The 12,223-nt window shown below is 44.2% G+C and overlaps 1 long non-coding RNA gene across 1 annotated transcript; it reads right to left on the minus strand.

Moving 5' to 3' along the window:
- Positions 1-4,541: 4,541 nt before the first annotated feature.
- On the minus strand, positions 4,542-11,471 carry LOC112225250. The gene is made up of 4 exons (XR_002949552.2): positions 10,554-11,471; positions 9,926-10,022; positions 7,611-7,735; positions 4,542-4,555 (listed from the first exon to the last, which is right to left on the minus strand). It is a non-coding gene; the product is annotated as an uncharacterized LOC112225250 (long non-coding RNA).
- Between the last annotated feature and the right edge of the window lie 752 nt (positions 11,472-12,223).

Below are 12,223 nucleotides of genomic sequence, written 5' to 3' on the forward strand. Positions count from 1 at the left end.
GCCCTCTCCTGTACTCCCTGTTCACCCACGACTGCGTGGCCATGCACGCCTCCAACTCAATCATCAAGTTTGCGGACGACACAACAGTGGTAGGCTTGATTACCAACAACGACGAGACGGCCTACAGGGAGGAGGTGAGGGCCCTCGGAGTGTGGTGTCAGGAAAATAACCTCACACTCAACGTCAACAAAACTAAGGAGATGATTGTGGACTTCAGGAAACAGCAGAGGGAACACCCCCCATCCACATCGATGGAACAGTAGTGGAGAGGGTAGCAAGTTTTAAGTTCCTCGGCATACACATCACAGACAAACTGAATTGGTCCACTCACACAGACAGCATCGTGAGGAAGGCGCAGCAGCGCCTCTTCAACCTCAGGAGGCTGAAGAAATTCGGCTTGTCACCAAAAGCACTCACAAACTTCTACAGATGCACAATCGAGAGCATCCTGGCGGGCTGTATCACCGCCTGGTATGGCAACTGCACCGCCCTCAACCGTAAGGCTCTCCAGAGGGTAGTGAGGTCTGCACAACGCATCACCGGGGCAAACTACCTGCCCTCCAGGACACCTACACCACCCGATGCTACAGGAAGGCCATAAAGATCATCAAGGACATCAACCACCCGAGCCACTGCCTGTTCACCCCGCTGCCATCCAGAAGGCGAGGTCAGTACAGGTGCATCAAAGCTGGGACCGAGAGACTGAAAAACAGCTTCTATCTCAAGGCCATCAGACTGTTAAACAGCCACCACTAACATTGAGTGGCTACTGCCAACACACTGTCAATGACACTGACTCTACTCCAGCCACTTTAATCATGGGAATTGATGGGAAATGATGTAAATATATCACTAGCCACTTTAAACAATGCTACCTTATATAATGTTACTTACCCTACATTGTTCATCTCATATGCATACGTTGATACTGTACTCTATATCATCGACTGCATCCTTATGTAATACATGTATCACTAGCCACTTTAACTATGCCACTTGGTTTACATACTTATCTCATATGTATATACTGTACTCGATATCATCTACTGTATCTTGCCTATGCTGCTCTGTACCATCACTCATTCATATATCCTTATGTACATATTCTTTATCCCCTTACACTGTGTATGACAGTAGTTTTTTTTGGAATTGTTAGTTAGATTACTTGCTCGTTATTACTGCATTGTCGGAACTAGAAGCACAAGCATTTCGCTACACTCGCATTAACATCTGCTAACCATGTGTATGTGACAAATAAAATTTGATTTGATTTGATTTGACTCCACTAGTATTTGGACACAACACTTGAAGCAATTTTTTTGCTGTTGTAGCAACTGCTTGTAGAAGTACGGTACTCCCACCGGCTTTGGTCTTTGTCATGGTAGCAACGTATGTCACGTTGTTACTCCTCGCAGTTCTTAGGGAAGACTGGAAACAACAAAGAGCAGGGATCTAGACAGCCACAAGCCTGGAACAATCCGCTATCCCAGCCACAATAGATAAGTGCGTCGCTAGGTTAGCTGCTACGCAAAGCAGGTCCTCAGGCTTTGGTCGGCAGGATCACTGGACAGATAGTAGCAGTCCCGGCAACTGATGCCAACCACATTGCAGGATCCAAACTCAAAAGGTAGCTAGCGATAAACCATTCTTTTCCAATAGACTTTCAATACAACAAACTTTGCAAAACAACAAACTGAAATCTCCTTCGTTCCACGAGTGTACAAAACATTAGGAACACCTTTATAATATTGAGTTGCACCCCATTTTTGTCCTCAGAACAGCCTCAATTCGTCGGGCATGGATTCTACAAGGTGTCAAAAGCGTTCCAGTGGAATGCTGTTCCATGTTGACTCCAATGCTTCCCATTGTTGTGTCAAGTTGGCTGGATGTCCTTTGGGTGGTGGACCATCCTTGATACACACGGATACTGTTGAGAGTTTAAAAAAACAGCACCCTTGCAGTTGTTGACACACTCAAACCGGTGCGCCTGGCACCTATATTTTGTCTTTCCCATTCACCCTCTAAATGGCAAACATACACAATCTATGCCTCAATTTTCCCAAGGCTTTAAACATCCTTCTAAAAAAACCTGTCTCCCCCTTAACCGACACTGATTGAAGTGGATTTAACAAGTGACGTCAATAAGGGATCGTCGCTTGATACACCTGGTCAGTTTATGTCATGTAATATGCATGTGTTTCTAATGTTTTGTACACTCAGTATACACGCCGATGAGGAGTTCCCTTACAGAAAGGAGATCAAATGAACACTGCTCTGGCCCTTTGATAGCCAGCTTGTTGGTATTAAAGCCTAAAATGGCCTACTTATGACATGATTAAAGACCAGAAGACTTTTATCGTTTTTTTGTTGTCTCAAGGGGTACATCTGCATCATTCTAAATAACTTTATTACTGTTCCTAAGAAATGCACTGATACTTCATTATCTGAAAAACAAAACACTGGAGGCAGACCACAGAGATCAACTTGTCAATCCAAGCCCTTATGACTATTGAATGGGCCTCAATGTGGGGTTTGGGGGTTGATTAACAACAACAACACCCTTCTTGCCTAAAAAGAATGGGAAGGAATGCCTTTAGCCCTCGCTGTAGTCCCTGGAGAAACCTCATGTTTTCACTCAGACAATGATTAAAGGGATACTCCGGGATTTTGCCAATGAGGCCATTTGTCTACTTCCCCAGAGTCAGATGAACTTGTGGAGACCACTCTTATGTCTCTGTGTCCAGTACGAAGGAAGCTAGTGGTAGTTTACTCATAAACCTCCAGTCATTGCGCTAACGCTAGTTAGCAACTTTCTTCAAACTGCACAGAGGCTTTAAAATGGTATGCATGAGTTCATCTGACTCTGGGGATATGGATAAAGGGCCTCATTGGCAAAATCCTAAAGTATCCCTTTAACCTAAAATACCCCCAGTAGCTCAGCTTGGACAAGAATATAGAACATACAGTACATAGCGACTATGATATACATTGTGGAATGCATGGCTACAATGCTTTACCTTATAAAGGTACTTTCCACAACCCCAACATCCCCCATCAAACATGATCATTTGTGTGTGTGTGTGTGTGTGTGTGGGGGGGGGTAATTATGTCTTGAAGATAGTAATACAACTTTATTTTGATGCCAAACACAACGCTTTATAGTGCCTGTGCAGTATTTTTATCGTAAACAACGACTTTTAAAGCAAGTACATGCAATACCCTTCATGAGAAATTACCATTTTTATTCAATCTTTGTGCCTCCATCAGAAGGCCATTTTGTTCTCTGCAGAGAGGGGGGTATTTATAGAGGCAAGATATTCAGGGAAGGAGTTTGATCCTCTCTGTGTTCTCACTCCTGCGGAGCACGCAATCTCACTTTGCAGCAGCGTCCGCAGCTCCAGCCATACCATTCCATCAGCATAAATGCCTCAAAAACACTTACACACAAAGTATACAGGTGAGAAAAACACTACTTCAGTGGGACTAGGAATGTTTTGGGGGGGGGGGTTGTGCTTCTGAATTGTGACTTCCTTTTACTTTTCAGAATTCCATATAAAAGAAAGTCTTTTGGAAAGGATGTTTTTTCCGATCACTCAGTGGCATGGAGACACAGGAGAATTTGACAAAAACAGCCTTCAGGCATACCTACATTTAGTGATAATAGCTAATGGCACTCTCAATAATAATGGGGTGCACATTTATAAAGCAATCTCTTGAAATACAGAACATATCAGAATACCAGGACTCAAATGAGAGCAGGTATAACCACGGAGAGGAAAGGTTCATTCAAACACAATTTCACCTGACCAATTCTCTTGTATGAAATAATCAGCATCCCACACTTAGCCCTCTAAAATAAGAATCACTTTACAGATACAATTACTGCTGTCCCCTCTCTGCCAGAGCCACTGTCAACTGTGTCTTTTAATTCTGTAATCAGTTGCCAGCAGGACCCACTATCGCCGCCTGCATGCCGCGCCAGTCAATACAGACATCCCCAAACACACACCGGCTGGTTTTGTCAAATGTTTTATTGAGTGTAGACATCTGGGCTACTGTAAAACATGCATTATCTCTGGAAGGAGGAGAGGAGCAGCTCGCATTGTCCCTGCTGTCAGCTGTGTCAGGCCTGGCACCAGTGATGGAGATTAATGAAGTATCAAGAGAGTAATACTCTTCTTCAAATGCTCCTACCATTTGGAGGGGGGGGGGCATCCTGATCTTAAATAGCAAAGCTGTCAGTGTTTAGTGGATCTGTGCTTTGGCAAGGGGGATTGTATAGAATTCTCCTGGACAGAAAATAAACAGGGATAATGTGGCAGAGTGGGCAGTAGGTAGGACTGAGCCGACTTGGCAGGTAGCAATCAATCTCCAGCTTCATTCTGTCTAAAACAAAGAAGAATTCTCTAACGGCACAGTCCATTCTGGTAGCCGACTGACTGCGACTGAGTCACTTCTTAGTCTTGGGCTGGTTTGGCGTGTTGAATTTGAAAAAGATAATGTCTCCGTCCTCCACAATGTAGGTTTTTCCCTGTTGTCTGTATTTCCCTGCTGCCTGTAAAATAGAGAAACACAACACCTAATTAATGACAGTTATGAAAAACAAGAAATAGCAAATTAGCAATGAACATACGTGCACATCATCTCACTGTCTTACACGCACGCACGCACGCACGCACGCACGCACGCACGCACGCACGCACGCACGCACGCACGCACGCACGCACGCACACACACACACACACACACACACACACACACACACACACACACACACACACACACACACACACACACACACACACACACACACACACACACACACACACACACACACACACACACACACACACACACACACGGGGTGTCTAGAATCCCACTGAGTGAATAACCCTCTTCTCTGTCAATTTCCATTCATATGTACAAGTAACATTTTAATAATGCTCCGTCATTATAGCATCCTCATACTTCTTAAGGAAACAAAATAAGTTCCAACATTTCTTTTGTATACATTAGATGTGTTTGTTCCCCTTCCCGGGCAAACTCAAAATAATTGACTTGAAGTGCTAATACGGACGGGTTTATGCATTCTGGTTCTGCACAGAGCACAATTAATTAGAAGAATCAATGTCCCTTTAAAGGCTCAGGAGACCATTTAATCCAGACCCAATAGCACCAGAAACACTGCATGGAGAGGGAGACAGGGGGGAAAAAAAAATCAATGGCTATTTGTGATTCCTGAGTATGCATTAAACCAGACACGTCTAACTGGTTCATTTGCACTTGAAAGCAGCCATCTGGAGGAGCAAGCTTGGCTTAAGCAGATATGATTACTAATAATGTGATATCCTTGTACGCTGGCCTATTCAAACAGTCCATTCCCACAACTGGCATAAATAGCATTGGCCTTAATGCTGCAGTCAGAAACGCTCTGTGTCCATATATATATATATATATATATGATTATATATATATTATATATACACATATGTATATATTTAACAGGTGGTATCAGTAGCTTTCACCTGGTTAGTCTATGTCATGGAAAGAGCAGGTGTTCAAGGGAATGAGGGATTAGGAAGAGAGCATGCAGCCGGACCTGAGGCTCTGATGTCAGGCTTCCATTTTTTGGGGGGGTTGTACTTATTACCCCTTTTTCTCCCCAATTGGTAGTTACAGTGTTCTCCCATTGCTGCAACTCCCCTATGGACTCGAGAGAGGCGAAGGTCGAGAGCCATGCATCTTCCAAAACACGACCCTGCCAAGCCGCACTGCTATTTGACATGGCTCGCTTAACCTGGAAACAGTCCAGCTGGCAACCAAAGTCAACTTGCAGGCGCCCAAATCAGCTTGCAGGCGCCCAGCCCACCACAAGGAGTCGCTAGAGCTCATTGGAACAAGGAAATCCCGACCAGCCAAACCATCCCCTAACCCGAACGACACTGGGCCAATTGTACGCCACATCATAGATCTCCCAGTCACAGCTAGCTGTGATACAGCCTGGGATCGAACCTGTTACGCCACAAGCGTGCCTTAGACCACTGCGCCACTCGGGAGGTCTGTCAGGCTTCCATAACATCAGCGTTCAAAACCCCAGAGCCTGGCACATTTCCCCTCTACTGACACTTTAGGAAGTAGTAACCAACAATAGATTACAGCTGAATTATATACATTTTACAAAGACATGAGGTGAAATATTGAATGTAATATTCTGGTAATGTATTTTTTATTTCCGATGTGGATCAAGGGCAAGTTATGTAGTGTATAACTCTCTGTCAGAGAAAGGATTTGGCTGGCCATTGAGTGAGCTGCGGAGATCTACTTGGTGATAATATGAGTAAGTAGGGCAAGCTCTCACTGCTTGCCAGTGCTAATCACACATCTTCTGCACAGGATTTAGAAGGGATTAGCATCTGATACTCTGATTTCCACTTTGTCCACATCCCTAATTGTTTAATCCATATATTCCATTGGTGAACTAAATACTTTTAGACCTGCTACATTTTAAACAGAACCCGGGGACAATTTAACAGGTAAAAAGTATCCAATTACATCATGGTTTGATCTCATCAACAGCTATTGGCTGGTGGTCAAGTTTAATGGCGTTTGAAGCTTAAGTACCAAGACTATCTACATAATAGCCCTGTGAAGTGCTTTGTACACACTATAATAACAGATGCCAGTCAAGGCTCTGGAGGTAAACCAATAGAGGCACTTCCTCCAGACGCGTGCTAACCACTGACACATTCATGTCCTGCTGTTCCAATGGCAGGACCATACAAGACAAACCAACAGCATCAGACACGCTAAGTCACGCTGGGTGTTGGGAAATTGCTCCAATCCATTGTGTGACATGGAACACTTTGGAATGTTGTTCCTTGCCCCGAGCTTTCTTCTGGGGGAGAAGGGAAAAAAAGCAAGAACAAATAGCATTACCTCAACCAGGCGGGTGAGAGGTGTTACAGATGAGGCCAATGTCTTACAGTTACCCTGAACATCAGCACACACTCGCCGAGGGAGAAAAAAACAACCTTTAAAGCATTCCGTGACACTACCTGCTGTACTTATCACAACGCTATAGTCTTCTCAAATTCACCGTGAAATACAGTGATTATATTGGACAGAGCAGCGCCCATGTAAAAGCCACAGCCCAGTAAAAAGGTCAAAACAAACATTGGCAGTAATAAAATAAGATATGCAGGCCACATTTATGCGCTGTTCATCCGTGCAACAGTCCTAATGTAAAGATTTCACACTTTATTTAACTTGACTCTTTATATCACTCTCACAAAAAGTGCCGAGCTAACGGTCTGCTCTATAGATGTGGCCTTGTGGGGTACAGAGATCTTCCTCTGAGAGGCTGGCCTGAGGTATAAGAAAGGCCTACCGTGAGCCTGTTAAAACAGATGGTGATGAAGATATGCGCCGCAGGAGAAGAATGGCAGTGTTTAGAGACAGAATCCATTGGCTTGTCAGGTGCGCTGGCGGAGTGTGTGCAGTAATTTCTTCCCCTGGCTAAAGGTGAAGAGTGTTTGCAGTGCAAGCAGTGGGGTGACTGTCAGCTCCACTGATCACAGGAGACTTCTCTCATCTGCACCCAGACGGCTCACCTTGACAGCATTCTCGCTTGCCTCCCTCTTTAAAATCTGCCGAATTTCATTACTTCAGCCATAACGAAGCCCTTCTCAAAGTCTGCGTGGATCTTGCCGGCTGCCTGTGGAGCCTTGGTTCCTTTCTGTCAGGAGGAGGAAAGAAGAAAGGACGCACAAGGTAAATTAATTGTTTTGGAGAAGATGGATTTCAGCACAGGACTGACATACTGTTTGATAGGGGGATGGTGAAGTGAGCATGGGTAGGGGGTGTGTTGGGGGTTATTCTTGCCTCGCTCCTGATTTCTGGATTGCACGTCACACGGTTGTGCCTTGCTAGAGTAGCCTTGAGGCCGATAAGGAGCCTGCGCTGCTATCAATGCCCACCAGCAATTTCTGATTCCGTGGCGCTATTGATTTCTGTCCAAGCAATCTTCCCTCATTGTGGGTTGCTACTCTGGCCTCAGGTCGCCAGAGAGGGAGAGAGGCAGTGTTGCAGGGGGATACACACTGTATTGACCTGGCTGTATCATACCTGACCATTTTGAAATGGAAACTTTCACTACGTTTTATATACAGTGTGTGCGCTATATCCCCTTTGTCATGTTTGAATTTCCTCAAAATGTATTCCTAACACAGCAGATGATTGAAAGGAAATATAAAGGATCCCTTTATAGAATATACATTCATACATACATTTAAAACCAACATTATAACAGAATGACCAAGGAAAATATGAAATTGGTTGTTTTTCTCCAAGAACAAAAAACAACCGTTCCCCCCTCCCCCCCAACTTTTAGAAATTCTTCCTACATTAAATCCCATTTAGCATCAGAAGTCACAACGGTCTCTGATAAAATACGCAATTTATATGCATTGAAATAATGCCTGGGAAAATGACAAATTACCCAAATAAGTGACATCCCTGCGCGGCATCATTATGACTTGTGCCTGTCGACCTCCTCTCCCTCTCTCTCTCTCCCTCTCTCTCTCTCTCTCTCTCTCTCTCTCTCTCTCTCTCTCTCTCTCTCTCTCCTCTCTCTCTCTCTCTCCCTCTCTCTCTCTCTCTCTCGGCTCTGTAGCACTGTACTCCAAAACTGCGGAGCACTTTTAATTATGTATATAATCAGGTTGGGGTCAACATATTTCATGCCAAAAGAATGATGTGCATTTAATGACTCCAATACATTACCATCCCTATGCAATCTCATTGACGGAGTGCTTGTAAGTTTAACTACCATTAATCAGCATCAAGGTTTGTCTAGGTAGAGAAAAATAGATTAGGGGCTGATTTGGTCCTATAGTGCATTACAAGAGATACACATCATAGCAGTTAACAGCTATGCAGAGCAGCCTGATAGATAATGGTCACCTCGAGGCTGCCTAATAAAGCATGCTAAAGGGCTTAGCAGCACCATGTTACAGAGTGTCGTTTTTACAATGTAAGATGTATTGGGTTAATATAGCTACTCACTGATGCTTACCTGACTAAACGCCTCACACACAATCAAGGCTAGCCGTAATCAGTTATGTCAAAGGAGACAAGCCCATAGGAGAAATGCTTGGAGGAGTTCTGTTACTTTCCTAAACCCACTGAGGACATCACTCATGGCTGGGCGGAGGTGGCTCATATATTTAACCACTATGATGTCACCCAAATAAAAATGTTCTGTTTATTATCAACCTAAAACATTTTCTTAATAACATACATACTTTCAGTTTAGTTAGTTGTAAAAATAAAAAATATATTTTTTTAAACTGCTCACGTTCCTTACACAGATCGACTAGCGAATCAGAATGCAACTCCTGACAGGTTAAAACCTTATTATGACTGCTCTTAATCCTTCTAACATTTGCACAATAGCAGTGCGCCGAGCCAACATCTGTATCGATGTAAATCCTCCTGTGATTCAGTGTCACCCAGGCTCTCGGCGGGCTCAGTAAACTGAGACACAGAGAGGAGGAGCTCCCAGCAAGACCCACAAACGGTTGAATAAAAAGCCACATCAATTTCAGCACAGACAACCCCCGTCACACAGATTAGGCAGGCACAATGCTAGGGCCCCTTATCTCCCACGGCAGGAGGAGGGCAGGCAGATCTGCACGGGATGGAAACATTCTCAGGAAGTAATGGGCAAAATCAATTGTTGCCCTCCTCAATCAAAGTAGCCCCCACTTTCACTGTTCAGCAGCTCAACAGTAATTGAAGTTATCCTTGGTCTGTAATGACTAGCTAAAGCTGGACCATGACAAAGTTGAAAGTGGCTGATATCAGGCTGCATGCCAGCAGGGTGGAACGGTATGCGGCGCGGCCGGCCGCGGGGGCAGGGTCTTACCCGGATGGTCCCCGCACGGACCTCATCTGGTCCAGCTGTGAAGAAGTACTCCAACTGTAGGGCTCCATAGCCAGCCTTGATGATCCTTGTCAGAACGCTGTCGGAATAAGCAGGGTGAAAGCAATTTTATTTTCCATGTTGTTCGTGGTGCTGTAAATGCTAGGTCTTTTAGGATATTTTACTGGTGCTTTGATTCGTAGCCAAAGTTCACGTCTGTGGCAAGACCACATCAATTCCAATACATAAACGCATTAAATAAATAAAATAGGGTCAACATTGAACATTTCATTCTCCAGTGATTTAAAAAAATGAATTGTCACGCTTGCCGTCTCATTTAGCAGCACCTTTAAGAATTCATCCCAATGTCTCTCTGAGCAGAGAAAAAAATCTGCTGTCACGATTTCTCTTCCTCCATAGAGGTTTTCACATGCGAACAATACACCCGAAATGCCCAAGTTATAATTATACCTGTAGATGACAGATGACAGTTAAAAACTTCATTTATAAGAAAACCCTTTGACTGAGTTGTTCCCGTATAGAGAGGGATCCTTGCTTTATAATGGTAATTACTCTACCATGTATTATTCTATCAGCGCACGCAATTAAAGGAAACTGAATGCTAATTAACCTCTGAGCCTTGTGCTCGGTGCAGTACTTCTTAATCTCCCCTTCACTCATGTCCTGCAGGAGACTCTCCACTCCTCCGCTGAAGGGGATGACCAGCGCCCCGGGGTCGTGAACTGTCTACCCACTCCTTGATTGTCACCAACCTGGACAGTAGACACAACAACACAGGCAGGTTGGAGCTTCATGGTGCCGGTGTTGACTGACAGGACAGAACAGAGCAGCGTTTGTTATCAGTCGGCTGGCCGATGCATATTCATGAGAGAACAGCCGTGCCTGTTTACCACGTCGTTTCGGAACATTGCCTTCCCCAAGGTCGCGCTGTGATTGCACAGTTTCACTTTGTTACCGAGTTTGCCTTATTAACAAGTCTCCAGTTCAGGAATAAGTTTGCCATGTCATGCGTAGGTATGAATACATGCAATGACATTCCATTAAGAAAAAGCAGATTGTTGACAATTATCATGGTTAAAATGGCAGTGTTTTTACCCCAAATTCACTCCAAGGTTACAGCTCTACTGTTATGTACAAGTTGATTTATTTCAAACAGTTAGTAGCCATTCCAGTAATTGCCCTAAGGCCTGGAGGATGGATGGAAGTATAGTGTTCCCACTTTATGAACATCTTAGTCATTCCCTTCCCTTAAATCCCTTTTGAGAGTGTTTTTCTGCCCTGTGACTCAGCGGGAGACCTGACATTGCAGGACAAAGATATCCTCACAGTTAATGGTAACTCTCTGCCAGAACAATGTGGGGTGGGGGGTGCCGGATAATTATGAGATTAGCCCCACGCGTTTACAGCCTGTCCTGGGATTGGACGAAGCCCAACGAGCAGCATCACATCATCATCCATTTTCACACATTGGGCCCGAAAGAGAGAGCTCCCAGGCTTCTGGATTGATTCTAAAGGCCCGTCATTATCTGTAATCCTGGTTTCCTGTTTACAAAACCTATAAGAAATCAAAGGCTGTGAGTGGCCGCACAACCTCAATACCACAGCTATTCTAATAATAATGTCACCCGTTTATCATCTAACTATTGGATCACTGGTTCAGTCAACCCATCTCGGGTGTCTTTCTATCACTTAGAACTGAACAATACTATCAATGCTAAATATCGGAGAAGAATTCCAACTTCTGGGAAATGTCATTGCATCTTCATAACAGCTGCGGTTGTTTGGATGCTTTTTTGATCATTTGATTTATCTTACTGAGTGCTGCCAAACGTGCGTCAGGGCAGACCATCAGTGTATTCTCTCGGCAATAAGCATAACCATCTATCTACAACCAATATTTCACTTCCTGCTAACACAGAGGCTGTGATGCACTTAAACTAGAGTTGAGGATTTGACAGGCGCCACTACGAGCTGGTCACCCCTTCTCATGAAGGGAAAAATGTACATTTAGTGGAAACTCAAACTCGAAAGCCAAGGAGATGACTGCCTCTCCAAGTAGGGAAAAGAATCCAATCTGGGATAATAACAGCTGTAGTTTGTCACTTTTAGGAGCCTAGTCGTCTATTCGCTGACAGATTATTTGCATTCCTCAGGTATCACGTTCTCTACAGGCGACTGAATAATGATTCACAAATCACTCTCCCGACACCAGTCAAGGGCTGTGATCCTGTGAATAGGCCATTGTACCTGAGACTGTAATTGGCGAAGACTTGACAGAAT

Source organism: Oncorhynchus tshawytscha, linkage group LG26 (genome assembly GCF_018296145.1).
Source record: "Oncorhynchus tshawytscha isolate Ot180627B linkage group LG26, Otsh_v2.0, whole genome shotgun sequence".
In the NCBI taxonomy this organism is placed as follows: domain Eukaryota; kingdom Metazoa; phylum Chordata; class Actinopteri; order Salmoniformes; family Salmonidae; genus Oncorhynchus; species Oncorhynchus tshawytscha.